Raw genomic sequence first — 16,165 nt, forward strand, 5'->3', positions numbered from 1 at the left:
GATTTGTCGCCCTCTGGTGTGTAAAAGATGCAAAAGCTTACAGCACCTGGTATTCCAAGGCGGTCTCCCATCCAAGTACTGACCAGGCCCGAGCCTGCTTAGCTTCCGAGATCGGATGAGATCGGGCGTATTCAGGCTAGTATGGCCGTAAGCCAGGGAGGCTGTCCCTGACGCTCTACTTAAAGGGAAGGCAATATCCGTTTCTGCCGCTCATACTTGCAATTGAACTGTCTCTCTACTCTAAAGTCCGGGACACACCAGCGCGCCGCAGACAGTCCCTGCTAACACGAAACGTTGTGGCAACGTTGTGCGTTAGCTGGGGTGCCACACCAGACCGGAACTATATATTACAAAACGAACACATTGTCTTGATAAAACAGCTGTAATTGAGTGCCTGACACGCCAGTCAAGCGCAATCTTGAGAAGGTGTGCATTTCAGTAAGGATTTCAATTGACATGCAGTATGAAACTGAAAGGAGGTTGCATCACTATGATGCATAACATTGCATGTATTGTATTTTCAAGTGTGTGCATTCATCCTGTTGTCATTTTGTTTTGAAAGCAGAAGAATCATTCAACAGGTTGCTGAGACAAATGTAAACCAGTAAAACATATGAAGAGAAACAAACCTTGAATATAAGTTCAGTTGTTTAAACATTTGACAAACTATGGTGAGGGGGTAAGAAAACACACAAATCCAGCAGCTCCTGTACTTCAATACACCAGAACCCAATATTATTGGCGAGTCGGGTAGTCCATCATCACAGTTCGAGGGCAGGCATAATTTCAGTAATTTCATCCCGTTGCATTCACATCCGTGCCTTGAATGAGATTGAATGTGATCTTTGCTCTCAAGTATGTTCCCAAGTTTTACACTTTCGTGCTTTGCATGAATGGGAATGGAACCGTATGTGTTGAATGAAGCTCCTTGTGAGCACTGAACTTTGTCCGGTGGAGTTCCTTTTTGTGTTGCTGTAATTGTGTCATTTCTCGATGAGAAAGATTAGGCAACATTTAGTCACTTCTAGCCATGATGCTCAATTTATTTACGAATGTACCCTAGTTACTAGGGACCGTTTACGTTGGAGAACAAGATCTATTGTATGCCTGTGTATTTGGGGAAGTCAAATCTGAAATAATGATGAAATTGCGTGTATCCAAAGTTAAAACTCGTGATTTGTCGCCCTCTGGTGTGTAAAAGATGCAAAAGCTTACAGCACCTGGTATTTCCAGGCAGTCTCCCATCCAAGTACTGACCAGGCCCAAGCCTGCTTAGCTTCCGAGATCGGACGAGATCGGGCGTATTCAGGCTAGTATGGCCGTAAGCCAGGGAGGCTGTCCCTGACGCTCTACTTAAAGGGAAGGCAATATCCGTTTCTGCCGTTCATACTTACAGTTGAACTGTCTCTCTACTCTAAAGCCCGGGACACACCAGCGCGCCGCAGACAGTCCCTGCTTACACGCCACGTTTTGGCAACATTGTGGCAACGTTGTGCGTTAGCTGGGGTGCCACACCAGACCGGAACTATATATTACAAAACGAACACATTGTCTTGATAAAACAGCTGTAATTGAGTGCCTGACACGCCAGTCAAGCGCAATCTTGAGAAGGTGTGCATTTCAGTAAGGATTTAAATTGACATGCAGTATGAAACTGAAAGGAGGTTGCATCACTATGATGCATAACATTGCATGTATTGTATTTTCAAGTGTGTGCATTCATCCTGTTGTCATTTTGTTTTGAAAGCAGAAGAATCATTCAACAGGTTGCTGAGACAAATGTAAACCAGTAAAACATATGAAGAGAAACAAACCTTGAATATAAGTTCAGTTGTTTAAACATTTGACAAACTATGGTGAGGGGGTAAGAAAACACACAAATCCAGCAGCTCCTGTATTTCAATACACCAGAACCCAATATTATTGGCGAGTCGGGTAGTCCATCATCACAGTTCGAGGGCAGGCATCATTTCAGTAATTTCATCTTGTTGCATTCACATCCGTGCCTTGAATGAGATTGAATGTGATCTTTGCTCTCAAGTATGTTCCCAAGTTTTACACTTTCGTGCTTTGCATGAATGGGAATGGAACCGTGTGTGTTGAATGAGGCTCCTTGTGAGCACTGAACTTTGTCCGGTGGAGTTCCTTTTTGTGTTGCTGTAATTCTGTCATTTCTCGATGAGAAAGATTAGGCAACATTTAGTCACTTCTAGCCATGATGCTCAATTTATTTATGAATGTACCCTAGTTACTAGGGACCGTTTACATTGGAGAACAAGATCTATTGTATGCCTGTGTATTTGGGGAAGTCAAATCTGAAATAATGATGAAATTGCGTGTATCCAAAGTTAAAACTCGTGATATGTCGCCCTCTGGTGTGTAAAAGATGCAAAAGCTTACAGCACCTGGTATTCCCAGGCGGTCTCCCATCCAAGTACTGACCAGGCCCGAGCCTGCTTAGCTTCCGAGATCGGACGAGATCGGGCGTATTCAGGCTAGTATGGCCGTGAGCTAGGAATGCTGTCCCTGACGCTCTACTTAAAGGGAAGGCAATATCCGTTTCTGCCGTTCATACTTACAGTTGAACTGTCTCTCTACTCTAAAGCCCGGGACACACCAGCGCGCCGCAGACAGTCCCTGCTAACACGCCACGTTGTGGCAACATTGTGGCAACGTTGTGCGTTAGCTGGGGTGCCACACCAGACCGGAACTATATATTACAAAACGAACACATTGTCTTGATAAAACAGCTGTAATTGAGTGCCTGACACGCCAGTCAAGCGCAATCTTGAGAAGGTGTGCATTTCAGTAAGGATTTCAATTGACATGCAGTATGAAACTGAAAGGAGGTTGCATCACTATGATGCATAACATTGCATGTATTGTTTTTACAAGTGTGTGCATTCATCCTGTTGTCATTTTGTTTTGAAAGCAGAAGAATCATTCAACAGGTTGCTGAGACAAATGTAAACCAGTAAAACATATGAAGAGAAACAAACCTTGAATATAAGTTCAGTTGTTTAAACATTTGACAAACTATGGTGAGGGGGTAAGAAAACACACAAATCCAGCAGCTCCTGTATTTCAATACACCAGAACCCAATATTATTGGCGAGTCGGGTAGTCCATCATCACAGTTCGAGGGCAGGCATCATTTCAGTAATTTCATCCCGTTGCATTCACATCCGTGCCTTGAATGAGATTGAATGTGATCTTTGCTCTCAAGTATGTTCCCAAGTTTTACACTTTCGTGCTTTGCATGAATGGGAATGGAACCGTGTGTGTTGAATGAGGCTCCTTGTGAGCACTGAACTTTGTCCGGTGGAGTTCCTTTTTGTGTTGCTGTAATTGTGTCATTTCTCGATGAGAAAGATTAGGCAACATTTAGTCACTTCTAGCCATGATGCTCAATTTATTTACGAATGTACCCTAGTTACTAGGGACCGTTTACATTGGAGAACAAGATCTATTGTATGCCTGTGTATTTGGGGAAGTCAAATCTGAAATAATGATGAAATTGCGTGTATCCAAAGTTAAAACTCGTGATTTGTCGCCCTCTGGTGTGTAAAAGATGCAAAAGCTTACAGCACCTGGTATTCCCAGGCGGTCTCCCATCCAAGTACTGACCAGGCCCGAGCCTGCTTAGTTTCCGAGATCGGACGAGATCGGGCGTATTCAGGCTAGTATGGCCGTAAGCCAGGGAGGCTGTCCCTGACGCTCTACTTAAAGGGAAGGCAATATCCGTTTCTGCCGCTCATACTTACAGTTGAACTGTCTCTCTACTCTAAAGTCCGGGACACACCAGCACGCCGCAGACAGTCCCTGCTAACACGAAACGTTGTGGCAACGTTGTGCGTTAGCTGGGGTGCCACACCAGACCTATGTATTACAAAACGAACACATTGTCTTGATAAAACAGCTGTAATTGAGTGCCTGACACGCCATTCAAGCGCAATCTTGAGAAGGTGTGCATTTCAGTAAGGATTTCAATTGACATGCAGTATGAAACTGAAAGGAGGTTGCATCACTATGATGCATAACATTGCATGTATTGTATTTTCAAGTGTGTGCATTCATCCTGTTGTCATTTTGTTTTGAAAGCAGAAGAATCATTCAACAGGTTGCTGAGACAAATGTAAACCAGTAAAACATATGAAGAGAAACAAACCTTGAATATAAGTTCAGTTGTTTAAACATTTGACAAACTATGGTGAGGGGGTAAGAAAACACACAAATCCAGCAGCTCCTGTATTTCAATACACCAGAACCCAATATTATTGGCGAGTCGGGTAGTCCATCATCACAGTTCGAGGGCAGGCATCATTTCAGTAATTTCATCCCGTTGCATTCACATCCGTGCCTTGAATGAGATTGAATGTGATCTTTGCTCTCAAGTATGTTCCCAAGTTTTACACTTTCGTGCTTTGCATGAATGGGAATGGAACCGTGTGTGTTGAATGAGGCTCCTTGTGAGCACTGAACTTTGTCCGGTGGAGTTCCTTTTTGTGTTGCTGTAATTGTGTCATTTCTCGATGAGAAAGATTAGGCAACATTTAGTCACTTCTAGCCATGATGCTCAATTTATTTACGAATGTACCCTAGTTACTAGGGACCGTTTACGTTGGAGAACAAGATCTATTGTATGCCTGTGTATTTGGGGAAGTCAAATCTGAAATAATGATGAAATTGCGTGTATCCAAAGTTAAAACTCGTGATTTGTCGCCCTCTGGTGTGTAAAAGATGCAAAAGCTTACAGCACCTGGTATTCCCAGGCGGTCTCCCATCCAAGTACTGACCAGGCCCGAGCCTGCTTGGCTTCCGAGATCGGACGAGATCGGGCGTATTCAGGCTAGTATGGCCGTAAGCCAGGGAGGCTGTCCCTGACGCTCTACTTAAAGGGAAGGCAATATCCGTTTCTGCCGTTCATACTTACAGTTGAACTGTCTCTCTACTCTAAAGCCCGGGACACACCAGCGCGCCGCAGACAGTCCCTGCTAACACGCCACGTTGTGGCAACATTGTGGCAACGTTGTGCGTTAGCTGGGGTGCCACACCAGACCGGAACTATATTTTACAAAACGAACACATTGTCTTGATAAAACAGCTGTAATTGAGTGCCTGACACGCCAGTCAAGCGCAATCTTGAGAAGGTGTGCATTTCAGTAAGGATTTCAATTGACATGCAGTATGAAACTGAAAGGAGGTTGCATCACTATGATGCATAACATTGCATGTATTGTATTTTCAAGTGTGTGCATTCATCCTGTTGTCATTTTGTTTTGAAAGCAGAAGAATCATTCAACAGGTTGCTGAGACAAATGTAAACCAGTAAAACATATGAAGAGAAACAAACCTTGAATATAAGTTCAGTTGTTTAAACATTTGACAAACTATGGTGAGGGGGTAAGAAATGACACAAATCCAGCAGCTCCTGTATTTCAATACACCAGAAGCCAATATTATTGGCGAGTCGGGTAGTCCATCATCACAGTTCGAGGGCAGGCATCATTTCAGTAATTTCATCCCGTTGCATTCACATCCGTGCCTTGAATGAGATTGAATGTGATCTTTGCTCTCAAGTATGTTCCCAAGTTTTACACTTTCGTGCTTTGCATGAATGGGAATGGAACCGTGTGTGTTGAATGAGGCTCCTTGTGAGCACTGAACTTTGTCCGGTGGAGTTCCTTTTTGTGTTGCTGTAATTGTGTAATTTCTCGATGAGAAAGATTAGGCAACATTTAGTCACTTCTAGCCATGATGCTCAATTTATTTACGAATGTACCCTAGTTACTAGGGACCGTTTACGTTGGAGAACAAGATCTATTGTATGCCTGTGTATTTGGGGAAGTCAAATCTGAAATAATGATGAAATTGCGAGTATCCAAAGTTAAAACTCGTGATTTGTCGCCCTCTGGTGTGTAAAAGATGCAAAAGCTTACAGCACCTGGTATTCCCAGGCGGTCTCCCATCCAAGTACTGACCAGGCCCGAGCCTGCTTAGCTTCCGAGATCGGACGAGATCGGGCGTATTCAGGCTAGTATGGCCGTAAGCCAGGGAGGCTGTCCCTGACGCTCTACTTAAAGGGAAGGCAATATCCGTTTCTGCCGCTCATACTTGCAGTTGAACTGTCTCTCTACTCTAAAGTCCGGGACACACCAGCGCGCCGCAGACAGTCCCTGCTAACACGAAACGTTGTGGCAACGTTGTGCGTTAGCTGGGGTGCCACACCAGACCGGAACTATATATTACAAAACGAACACATTGTCTTGATAAAACAGCTGTAATTGAGTGCCTGACACGCCAGTCAAGCGCAATCTTGAGAAGGTGTGCATTTCAGTAAGGATTTCAATTGACATGCAGTATGAAACTGAAAGGAGGTTGCATCACTATGATGCATAACATTGCATGTATTGTATTTTCAAGTGTGTGCATTCATCCTGTTGTCATTTTGTTTTGAAAGTAGAAGAATCATTTTTGCTGAGGTTGCTGAGACAAATGTAAACCAGTAAAACATATGAAGAGAAACAAACCTTGAATATAAGTTCAGTTGTTTAAACATTTGACAAACTATGGTGAGGGGGTAAGAAAACACACAAATCCAGCAGCTCCTGTATTTCAATACACCAGAACCCAATATTATTGGCGAGTCGGGTAGTCCATCATCACAGTTCGAGGGCAGGCATCATTTCAGTAATTTCATCCCGTTGCATTCACATCCGTGCCTTGAATGAGATTGAATGTGATCTTTGCTCTCAAGTATGTTCCCAAGTTTTACACTTTCGTGCTTTGCATGAATGGGAATGGAACCGTGTGTGTTGAATGAGGCTCCTTGTGAGCACTGAACTTTGTCCGGTGGAGTTCCTTTTTGTGTTGCTGTAATTGTGTCATTTCTCGATGAGAAAGATTAGGCAACATTTAGTCACTTCTAGCCATGATGCTCAATTTATTTATGAATGTACCCTAGTTACTAGGGACCGTTTACGTTGGAGAACAAGATCTATTGTATGCCTGTGTATTTGGGGAAGTCAAATCTGAAATAATGATGAAATTGCGTGTATCCAAAGTTAAAACTCGTGATTTGTCGCCCTCTGGTGTGTAAAAGATGCAAAAGCTTACAGCACCTGGTATTCCCAGGCGGTCTCCCATCCAAGTACTGACCAGGCCCGAGCCTGCTTAGCTTCCGAGATCGGACGAGATCGGGCGTATTCAGGCTAGTATGGCCGTAAGCCAGAAAGGCTGTCCCTGACGCTCTACTTAAAGGGAAGGCAATATCCGTTTCTGCCGTTCATACTTACAGTTGAACTGTCTCTCTACTCTAAAGCCCGGGACACAGCAGCGCGCCGCAGATAGTCCCTGCTAACACGCCACGTTGTGGCAACATTGTGGCAACGTTGTGCGTTAGCTGGGGTGCCACACCAGACCGGAACTATATATTACAAAACGAACACATTGTCTTGATAAAACAGCTGTAATTGAGTGCCTGACACGCCAGTCAAGCGCAATCTTGAGAAGGTGTGCATTTCAGTAAGGATTTCAATTGACATGCAGTATGAAACTGAAAGGAGGTTGCATCACTATGATGCATAACATTGCATGTATTGTATTTTCAAGTGTGTGCATTCATCCTGTTGTCATTTTGTTTTGAAAGCAGAAGAATCATTCAACAGGTTGCTGAGACAAATGTAAACCAGTAAAACATATGAAGAGAAACAAACCTTGAATATAAGTTCAGTTGTTTAAACATTTGACAAACTATGGTGAGGGGGTAAGAAAACACACAAATCCAGCAGCTCCTGTATTTCAATACACCAGAACCCAATATTATTGGCGAGTCGGGTAGTCCATCATCACAGTTCGAGGGCAGGCATCATTTCAGTAATTTCATCCCGTTGCATTCACATCCGTGCCTTGAATGAGATTGAATGTGATCTTTGCTCTCAAGTATTGTCCCACGTTTTACACTTTCGTGCTTTGCATGAATGGGAATGGAACCGTGTGTGTTGAATGAGGCTCCTTGTGAGCACTGAACTTTGTCCGGTGGAGTTCCTTTTTGTGTTGCTGTAATTGTGTCATTTCTCGATGAGAAAGATTAGGCAACATTTAGTCACTTCTAGCCATGATGCTCAATTTATTTACGAATGTACACTAGTTACTAGGGACCGTTTACGTTGGAGAACAAGATCTATTGTATGCCTGTGTATTTGGGGAAGTCAAATCTGAAATAATGATGAAATTGCGTGTATCCAAAGTTAAAACTCGTGATTTGTCGCCCTCTGGTGTGTAAAAGATGCAAAAGCTTACAGCACCTGGTATTCCCAGGCGGTCTCCCATCCAAGTACTGACCAGGCCCGAGCCTGCTTAGCTTCCGAGATCGGATGAGATCGGGCGTATTCAGGCTAGTATGGCCGTAAGCCAGAGAGGCTGTCCCTGACGCTCTACTTAAAGGGAAGGCAATATCCGTTTCTGCCGCTCATACTTGCAATTGAACTGTCTCTCTACTCTAAAGTCCGGGACACACCAGCGCGCCGCAGACAGTCCCTGCTAACACGAAACGTTGTGGCAACGTTGTGCGTTAGCTGGGGTGCCACACCAGACCGGAACTATATATTACAAAACGAACACATTGTCTTGATAAAACAGCTGTAATTGAGTGCCTGACACGCCAGTCAAGCGCAATCTTGAGAAGGTGTGCATTTCAGTAAGGATTTCAATTGACATGCAGTATGAAACTGAAAGGAGGTTGCATCACTATGATGCATAACATTGCATGTATTGTATTTTCAAGTGTGTGCATTCATCCTGTTGTCATTTTGTTTTGAAAGCAGAAGAATCATTCAACAGGTTGCTGAGACAAATGTAAACCAGTAAAACATATGAAGAGAAACAAACCTTGAATATAAGTTCAGTTGTTTAAACATTTGACAAACTATGGTGAGGGGGTAAGAAAACACACAAATCCAGCAGCTCCTGTACTTCAATACACCAGAACCCAATATTATTGGCGAGTCGGGTAGTCCATCATCACAGTTCGAGGGCAGGCATAATTTCAGTAATTTCATCCCGTTGCATTCACATCCGTGCCTTGAATGAGATTGAATGTGATCTTTGCTCTCAAGTATGTTCCCAAGTTTTACACTTTCGTGCTTTGCATGAATGGGAATGGAACCGTATGTGTTGAATGAAGCTCCTTGTGAGCACTGAACTTTGTCCGGTGGAGTTCCTTTTTGTGTTGCTGTAATTGTGTCATTTCTCGATGAGAAAGATTAGGCAACATTAAGTCACTTCTAGCCATGATGCTCAATTTATTTACGAATGTACCCTAGTTACTAGGGACCGTTTACGTTGGAGAACAAGATCTATTGTATGCCTGTGTATTTGGGGAAGTCAAATCTGAAATAATGATGAAATTGCGTGTATCCAAAGTTAAAACTCGTGATTTGTCGCCCTCTGGTGTGTAAAAGATGCAAAAGCTTACAGCACCTGGTATTTCCAGGCAGTCTCCCATCCAAGTACTGACCAGGCCCAAGCCTGCTTAGCTTCCGAGATCGGACGAGATCGGGCGTATTCAGGCTAGTATGGCCGTAAGCCAGGGAGGCTGTCCCTGACGCTCTACTTAAAGGGAAGGCAATATCCGTTTCTGCCGTTCATACTTACAGTTGAACTGTCTCTCTACTCTAAAGCCCGGGACACACCAGCGCGCCGCAGACAGTCCCTGCTAACACGCCACGTTGTGGCAACATTGTGGCAACGTTGTGCGTTAGCTGGGGTGCCACACCAGACCGGAACTATATATTACAAAACGAACACATTGTCTTGATAAAACAGCTGTAATTGAGTGCCTGACACGCCAGTCAAGCGCAATCTTGAGAAGGTGTGCATTTCAGTAAGGATTTAAATTGACATGCAGTATGAAACTGAAAGGAGGTTGCATCACTATGATGCATAACATTGCATGTATTGTATTTTCAAGTGTGTGCATTCATCCTGTTGTCATTTTGTTTTGAAAGCAGAAGAATCATTCAACAGGTTGCTGAGACAAATGTAAACCAGTAAAACATATGAAGAGAAACAAACCTTGAATATAAGTTCAGTTGTTTAAACATTTGACAAACTATGGTGAGGGGGTAAGAAAACACACAAATCCAGCAGCTCCTGTATTTCAATACACCAGAACCCAATATTATTGGCGAGTCGGGTAGTCCATCATCACAGTTCGAGGGCAGGCATCATTTCAGTAATTTCATCTTGTTGCATTCACATCCGTGCCTGAATGAGATTGAATGTGATCTTTGCTCTCAAGTATGTTCCCAAGTTTTACACTTTCGTGCTTTGCATGAATGGGAATGGAACCGTGTGTGTTGAATGAGGCTCCTTGTGAGCACTGAACTTTGTCCGGTGGAGTTCCTTTTTGTGTTGCTGTAATTCTGTCATTTCTCGATGAGAAAGATTAGGCAACATTTAGTCACTTCTAGCCATGATGCTCAATTTATTTATGAATGTACCCTAGTTACTAGGGACCGTTTACATTGGAGAACAAGATTTATTGTATGCCTGTGTATTTGGGGAAGTCAAATCTGAAATAATGATGAAATTGCGTGTATCCAAAGTTAAAACTCGTGATATGTCGCCCTCTGGTGTGTAAAAGATGCAAAAGCTTACAGCACCTGGTATTCCCAGGCGGTCTCCCATCCAAGTACTGACCAGGCCCGAGCCTGCTTAGCTTCCGAGATCGGACGAGATCGGGCGTATTCAGGCTAGTATGGCCGTAAGCTAGGAATGCTGTCCCTGACGCTCTACTTAAAGGGAAGGCAATATCCGTTTCTGCCGTTCATACTTACAGTTGAACTGTCTCTCTACTCTAAAGCCCGGGACACACCAGCGCGCCGCAGACAGTCCCTGCTAACACGCCACGTTGTGGCAACATTGTGGCAACGTTGTGCGTTAGCTGGGGTGCCACACCAGACCGGAACTATATATTACAAAACGAACACATTGTCTTGATAAAACAGCTGTAATTGAGTGCCTGACACGCCAGTCAAGCGCAATCTTGAGAAGGTGTGCATTTCAGTAAGGATTTCAATTGACATGCAGTATGAAACTGAAAGGAGGTTGCATCACTATGATGCATAACATTGCATGTATTGTTTTTACAAGTGTGTGCATTCATCCTGTTGTCATTTTGTTTTGAAAGCAGAAGAATCATTCAACAGGTTGCTGAGACAAATGTAAACCAGTAAAACATATGAAGAGAAACAAACCTTGAATATAAGTTCAGTTGTTTAAACATTTGACAAACTATGGTGAGGGGGTAAGAAAACACACAAATCCAGCAGCTCCTGTATTTCAATACACCAGAACCCAATATTATTGGCGAGTCGGGTAGTCCATCATCACAGTTCGAGGGCAGGCATCATTTCAGTAATTTCATCCCGTTGCATTCACATCCGTGCCTTGAATGAGATTGAATGTGATCTTTGCTCTCAAGTATGTTCCCAAGTTTTACACTTTCGTGCTTTGCATGAATGGGAATGGAACCGTGTGTGTTGAATGAGGCTCCTTGTGAGCACTGAACTTTGTCCGGTGGAGTTCCTTTTTGTGTTGCTGTAATTGTGTCATTTCTCGATGAGAAAGATTAGGCAACATTTAGTCACTTCTAGCCATGATGCTCAATTTATTTACGAATGTACCCTAGTTACTAGGGACCGTTTACATTGGAGAACAAGATCTATTGTATGCCTGTGTATTTGGGGAAGTCAAATCTGAAATAATGATGAAATTGCGTGTATCCAAAGTTAAAACTCGTGATTTGTCGCCCTCTGGTGTGTAAAAGATGCAAAAGCTTACAGCACCTGGTATTCCCAGGCGGTCTCCCATCCAAGTACTGACCAGGCCCGAGCCTGCTTAGTTTCCGAGATCGGACGAGATCGGGCGTATTCAGGCTAGTATGGCCGTAAGCCAGGGAGGCTGTCCCTGACGCTCTACTTAAAGGGAAGGCAATATCCGTTTCTGCCGCTCATACTTACAGTTGAACTGTCTCTCTACTCTAAAGTCCGGGACACACCAGCACGCCGCAGACAGTCCCTGCTAACACGAAACGTTGTGGCAACGTTGTGCGTTAGCTGGGGTGCCACACCAGACCTATGTATTACAAAACGAACACATTGTCTTGATAAAACAGCTGTAATTGAGTGCCTGACACGCCATTCAAGCGCAATCTTGAGAAGGTGTGCATTTCAGTAAGGATTTCAATTGACATGCAGTATGAAACTGAAAGGAGGTTGCATCACTATGATGCATAACATTGCATGTATTGTATTTTCAAGTGTGTGCATTCATCCTGTTGTCATTTTGTTTTGAAAGCAGAAGAATCATTCAACAGGTTGCTGAGACAAATGTAAACCAGTAAAACATATGAAGAGAAACAAACCTTGAATATAAGTTCAGTTGTTTAAACATTTGACAAACTATGGTGAGGGGGTAAGAAAACACACAAATCCAGCAGCTCCTGTATTTCAATACACCAGAACCCAATATTATTGGCGAGTCGGGTAGTCCATCATCACAGTTCGAGGGCAGGCATCATTTCAGTAATTTCATCCCGTTGCATTCACATCCGTGCCTTGAATGAGATTGAATGTGATCTTTGCTCTCAAGTATGTTCCCAAGTTTTACACTTTCGTGCTTTGCATGAATGGGAATGGAACCGTGTGTGTTGAATGAGGCTCCTTGTGAGCACTGAACTTTGTCCGGTGGAGTTCCTTTTTGTGTTGCTGTAATTGTGTCATTTCTCGATGAGAAAGATTAGGCAACATTTAGTCACTTCTAGCCATGATGCTCAATTTATTTACGAATGTACCCTAGTTACTAGGGACCGTTTACGTTGGAGAACAAGATCTATTGTATGCCTGTGTATTTGGGGAAGTCAAATCTGAAATAATGATGAAATTGCGTGTATCCAAAGTTAAAACTCGTGATTTGTCGCCCTCTGGTGTGTAAAAGATGCAAAAGCTTACAGCACCTGGTATTCCCAGGCGGTCTCCCATCCAAGTACTGACCAGGCCCGAGCCTGCTTGGCTTCCGAGATCGGACGAGATCGGGCGTATTCAGGCTAGTATGGCCGTAAGCCAGGGAGGCTGTCCCTGACGCTCTACTTAAAGGGAAGGCAATATCCGTTTCTGCCGTTCATACTTACAGTTGAACTGTCTCTCTACTCTAAAGCCCGGGACACACCAGCGCGCCGCAGACAGTCCCTGCTAACACGCCACGTTGTGGCAACATTGTGGCAACGTTGTGCGTTAGCTGGGGTGCCACACCAGACCGGAACTATATTTTACAAAACGAACACATTGTCTTGATAAAACAGCTGTAATTGAGTGCCTGACACGCCAGTCAAGCGCAATCTTGAGAAGGTGTGCATTTCAGTAAGGATTTCAATTGACATGCAGTATGAAACTGAAAGGAGGTTGCATCACTATGATGCATAACATTGCATGTATTGTATTTTCAAGTGTGTGCATTCATCCTGTTGTCATTTTGTTTTGAAAGCAGAAGAATCATTCAACAGGTTGCTGAGACAAATGTAAACCAGTAAAACATATGAAGAGAAACAAACCTTGAATATAAGTTCAGTTGTTTAAACATTTGACAAACTATGGTGAGGGGGTAAGAAATGACACAAATCCAGCAGCTCCTGTATTTCAATACACCAGAAGCCAATATTATTGGCGAGTCGGGTAGTCCATCATCACAGTTCGAGGGCAGGCATCATTTCAGTAATTTCATCCCGTTGCATTCACATCCGTGCCTTGAATGAGATTGAATGTGATCTTTGCTCTCAAGTATGTTCCCAAGTTTTACACTTTCGTGCTTTGCATGAATGGGAATGGAACCGTGTGTGTTGAATGAGGCTCCTTGTGAGCACTGAACTTTGTCCGGTGGAGTTCCTTTTTGTGTTGCTGTAATTGTGTAATTTCTCGATGAGAAAGATTAGGCAACATTTAGTCACTTCTAGCCATGATGCTCAATTTATTTACGAATGTACCCTAGTTACTAGGGACCGTTTACGTTGGAGAACAAGATCTATTGTATGCCTGTGTATTTGGGGAAGTCAAATCTGAAATAATGATGAAATTGCGAGTATCCAAAGTTAAAACTCGTGATTTGTCGCCCTCTGGTGTGTAAAAGATGCAAAAGCTTACAGCACCTGGTATTCCCAGGCGGTCTCCCATCCAAGTACTGACCAGGCCCGAGCCTGCTTAGCTTCCGAGATCGGACGAGATCGGGCGTATTCAGGCTAGTATGGCCGTAAGCCAGGGAGGCTGTCCCTGACGCTCTACTTAAAGGGAAGGCAATATCCGTTTCTGCCGCTCATACTTGCAGTTGAACTGTCTCTCTACTCTAAAGTCCGGGACACACCAGCGCGCCGCAGACAGTCCCTGCTAACACGAAACGTTGTGGCAACGTTGTGCGTTAGCTGGGGTGCCACACCAGACCGGAACTATATATTACAAAACGAACACATTGTCTTGATAAAACAGCTGTAATTGAGTGCCTGACACGCCAGTCAAGCGCAATCTTGAGAAGGTGTGCATTTCAGTAAGGATTTCAATTGACATGCAGTATGAAACTGAAAGGAGGTTGCATCACTATGATGCATAACATTGCATGTATTGTATTTTCAAGTGTGTGCATTCATCCTGTTGTCATTTTGTTTTGAAAGTAGAAGAATCATTTTTGCTGAGGTTGCTGAGACAAATGTAAACCAGTAAAACATATGAAGAGAAACAAACCTTGAATATAAGTTCAGTTGTTTAAACATTTGACAAACTATGGTGAGGGGGTAAGAAAACACACAAATCCAGCAGCTCCTGTATTTCAATACACCAGAACCCAATATTATTGGCGAGTCGGGTAGTCCATCATCACAGTTCGAGGGCAGGCATCATTTCAGTAATTTCATCCCGTTGCATTCACATCCGTGCCTTGAATGAGATTGAATGTGATCTTTGCTCTCAAGTATGTTCCCAAGTTTTACACTTTCGTGCTTTGCATGAATGGGAATGGAACCGTGTGTGTTGAATGAGGCTCCTTGTGAGCACTGAACTTTGTCCGGTGGAGTTCCTTTTTGTGTTGCTGTAATTGTGTCATTTCTCGATGAGAAAGATTAGGCAACATTTAGTCACTTCTAGCCATGATGCTCAATTTATTTATGAATGTACCCTAGTTACTAGGGACCGTTTACGTTGGAGAACAAGATCTATTGTATGCCTGTGTATTTGGGGAAGTCAAATCTGAAATAATGATGAAATTGCGTGTATCCAAAGTTAAAACTCGTGATTTGTCGCCCTCTGGTGTGTAAAAGATGCAAAAGCTTACAGCACCTGGTATTCCCAGGCGGTCTCCCATCCAAGTACTGACCAGGCCCGAGCCTGCTTAGCTTCCGAGATCGGACGAGATCGGGCGTATTCAGGCTAGTATGGCCGTAAGCCAGGGAGGCTGTCCCTGACGCTCTACTTAAAGGGAAGGCAATATCCGTTTCTGCCGTTCATACTTACAGTTGAACTGTCTCTCTACTCTAAAGCCCGGGACACACCAGCGCGCCGCAGACAGTCCCTGATAACACGCCACGTTGTGGCAACATTGTGGCAACGTTGTGCGTTAGCTGGGGTGCCACACCAGACCGGAACTATATATTACAAAACGAACACATTCTCTTGATAAAACAGCTGTAATTGAGTGCCTGACACGCCAGTCAAGCGCAATCTTGAGAAGGTGTGCATTTCAGTAAGGATTTCAATTGTCATGCAGTATGAAACTGAAAGGAGGTTGCATCACTATGATGCATTACATTGCATGTATTGTATTTTCAAGTGTGTGCATTCATCCTGTTGTCATTTTGTTTTGAAAGCAGAAGAATCATTCAACAGGTTGCTGAGACAAATGTAAACCAGTAAAACATATGAAGAGAAACAAACCTTGAATATAAGTTCAGTTGTTTAAACATTTGACAAACTATGGTGAGGGGGTAAGAAAACACACAAATCCAGCAGCTCCTGTATTTCAATACACCAGAACCCAATATTATTGGCGAGTCGGGTAGTCCATCATCACAGTTCGAGGGCAGGCATCATTTCAGTAATTTCATCCCGTTGCATTCACATCCGTG

At 43.5% G+C, this 16,165-nt stretch overlaps 14 non-coding genes across 14 annotated transcripts; all 14 read right to left on the reverse strand.

Moving 5' to 3' along the window:
* Window positions 1-34: 34 nt before the first annotated feature.
* Window positions 35-153, reverse strand: LOC136742003 (5S ribosomal RNA). Its single transcript, XR_010814637.1, has one exon. It is a non-coding gene; the product is annotated as a 5S ribosomal RNA (ribosomal RNA).
* A 1,055-nt stretch (window positions 154-1,208) lies between these two features.
* On the reverse strand, window positions 1,209-1,327 carry LOC136742188 (5S ribosomal RNA). Its single transcript, XR_010814813.1, has one exon. It is a non-coding gene; the product is annotated as a 5S ribosomal RNA (ribosomal RNA).
* Window positions 1,328-2,393: 1,066 nt separating this feature from the next.
* Window positions 2,394-2,512, reverse strand: LOC136742106 (5S ribosomal RNA). Its single transcript, XR_010814735.1, has one exon. It is a non-coding gene; the product is annotated as a 5S ribosomal RNA (ribosomal RNA).
* A 1,066-nt stretch (window positions 2,513-3,578) lies between these two features.
* LOC136742134 (5S ribosomal RNA) lies at window positions 3,579-3,697 on the reverse strand. The gene has a single exon (XR_010814761.1). It is a non-coding gene; the product is annotated as a 5S ribosomal RNA (ribosomal RNA).
* Window positions 3,698-4,747: 1,050 nt separating this feature from the next.
* LOC136742033 (5S ribosomal RNA) lies at window positions 4,748-4,866 on the reverse strand. Its single transcript, XR_010814665.1, has one exon. It is a non-coding gene; the product is annotated as a 5S ribosomal RNA (ribosomal RNA).
* Window positions 4,867-5,932: 1,066 nt separating this feature from the next.
* Window positions 5,933-6,051, reverse strand: LOC136741927 (5S ribosomal RNA). The gene has a single exon (XR_010814563.1). It is a non-coding gene; the product is annotated as a 5S ribosomal RNA (ribosomal RNA).
* A 1,058-nt stretch (window positions 6,052-7,109) lies between these two features.
* LOC136741929 (5S ribosomal RNA) lies at window positions 7,110-7,228 on the reverse strand. Its single transcript, XR_010814565.1, has one exon. It is a non-coding gene; the product is annotated as a 5S ribosomal RNA (ribosomal RNA).
* Window positions 7,229-8,294: 1,066 nt separating this feature from the next.
* LOC136741928 (5S ribosomal RNA) lies at window positions 8,295-8,413 on the reverse strand. The gene has a single exon (XR_010814564.1). It is a non-coding gene; the product is annotated as a 5S ribosomal RNA (ribosomal RNA).
* A 1,055-nt stretch (window positions 8,414-9,468) lies between these two features.
* Window positions 9,469-9,587, reverse strand: LOC136742189 (5S ribosomal RNA). The gene has a single exon (XR_010814814.1). It is a non-coding gene; the product is annotated as a 5S ribosomal RNA (ribosomal RNA).
* A 1,065-nt stretch (window positions 9,588-10,652) lies between these two features.
* On the reverse strand, window positions 10,653-10,771 carry LOC136741930 (5S ribosomal RNA). The gene has a single exon (XR_010814566.1). It is a non-coding gene; the product is annotated as a 5S ribosomal RNA (ribosomal RNA).
* Window positions 10,772-11,837: 1,066 nt separating this feature from the next.
* LOC136742135 (5S ribosomal RNA) lies at window positions 11,838-11,956 on the reverse strand. The gene has a single exon (XR_010814762.1). It is a non-coding gene; the product is annotated as a 5S ribosomal RNA (ribosomal RNA).
* Window positions 11,957-13,006: 1,050 nt separating this feature from the next.
* LOC136742035 (5S ribosomal RNA) lies at window positions 13,007-13,125 on the reverse strand. Its single transcript, XR_010814667.1, has one exon. It is a non-coding gene; the product is annotated as a 5S ribosomal RNA (ribosomal RNA).
* Window positions 13,126-14,191: 1,066 nt separating this feature from the next.
* LOC136741931 (5S ribosomal RNA) lies at window positions 14,192-14,310 on the reverse strand. The gene has a single exon (XR_010814567.1). It is a non-coding gene; the product is annotated as a 5S ribosomal RNA (ribosomal RNA).
* A 1,058-nt stretch (window positions 14,311-15,368) lies between these two features.
* Window positions 15,369-15,487, reverse strand: LOC136741932 (5S ribosomal RNA). Its single transcript, XR_010814568.1, has one exon. It is a non-coding gene; the product is annotated as a 5S ribosomal RNA (ribosomal RNA).
* Window positions 15,488-16,165: the final 678 nt, after the last annotated feature.

This window comes from Amia ocellicauda, unplaced genomic scaffold, assembly GCF_036373705.1.
Source record: "Amia ocellicauda isolate fAmiCal2 unplaced genomic scaffold, fAmiCal2.hap1 HAP1_SCAFFOLD_73, whole genome shotgun sequence".
Classification (NCBI taxonomy): Eukaryota; Metazoa; Chordata; class Actinopteri; order Amiiformes; family Amiidae; genus Amia; species Amia ocellicauda.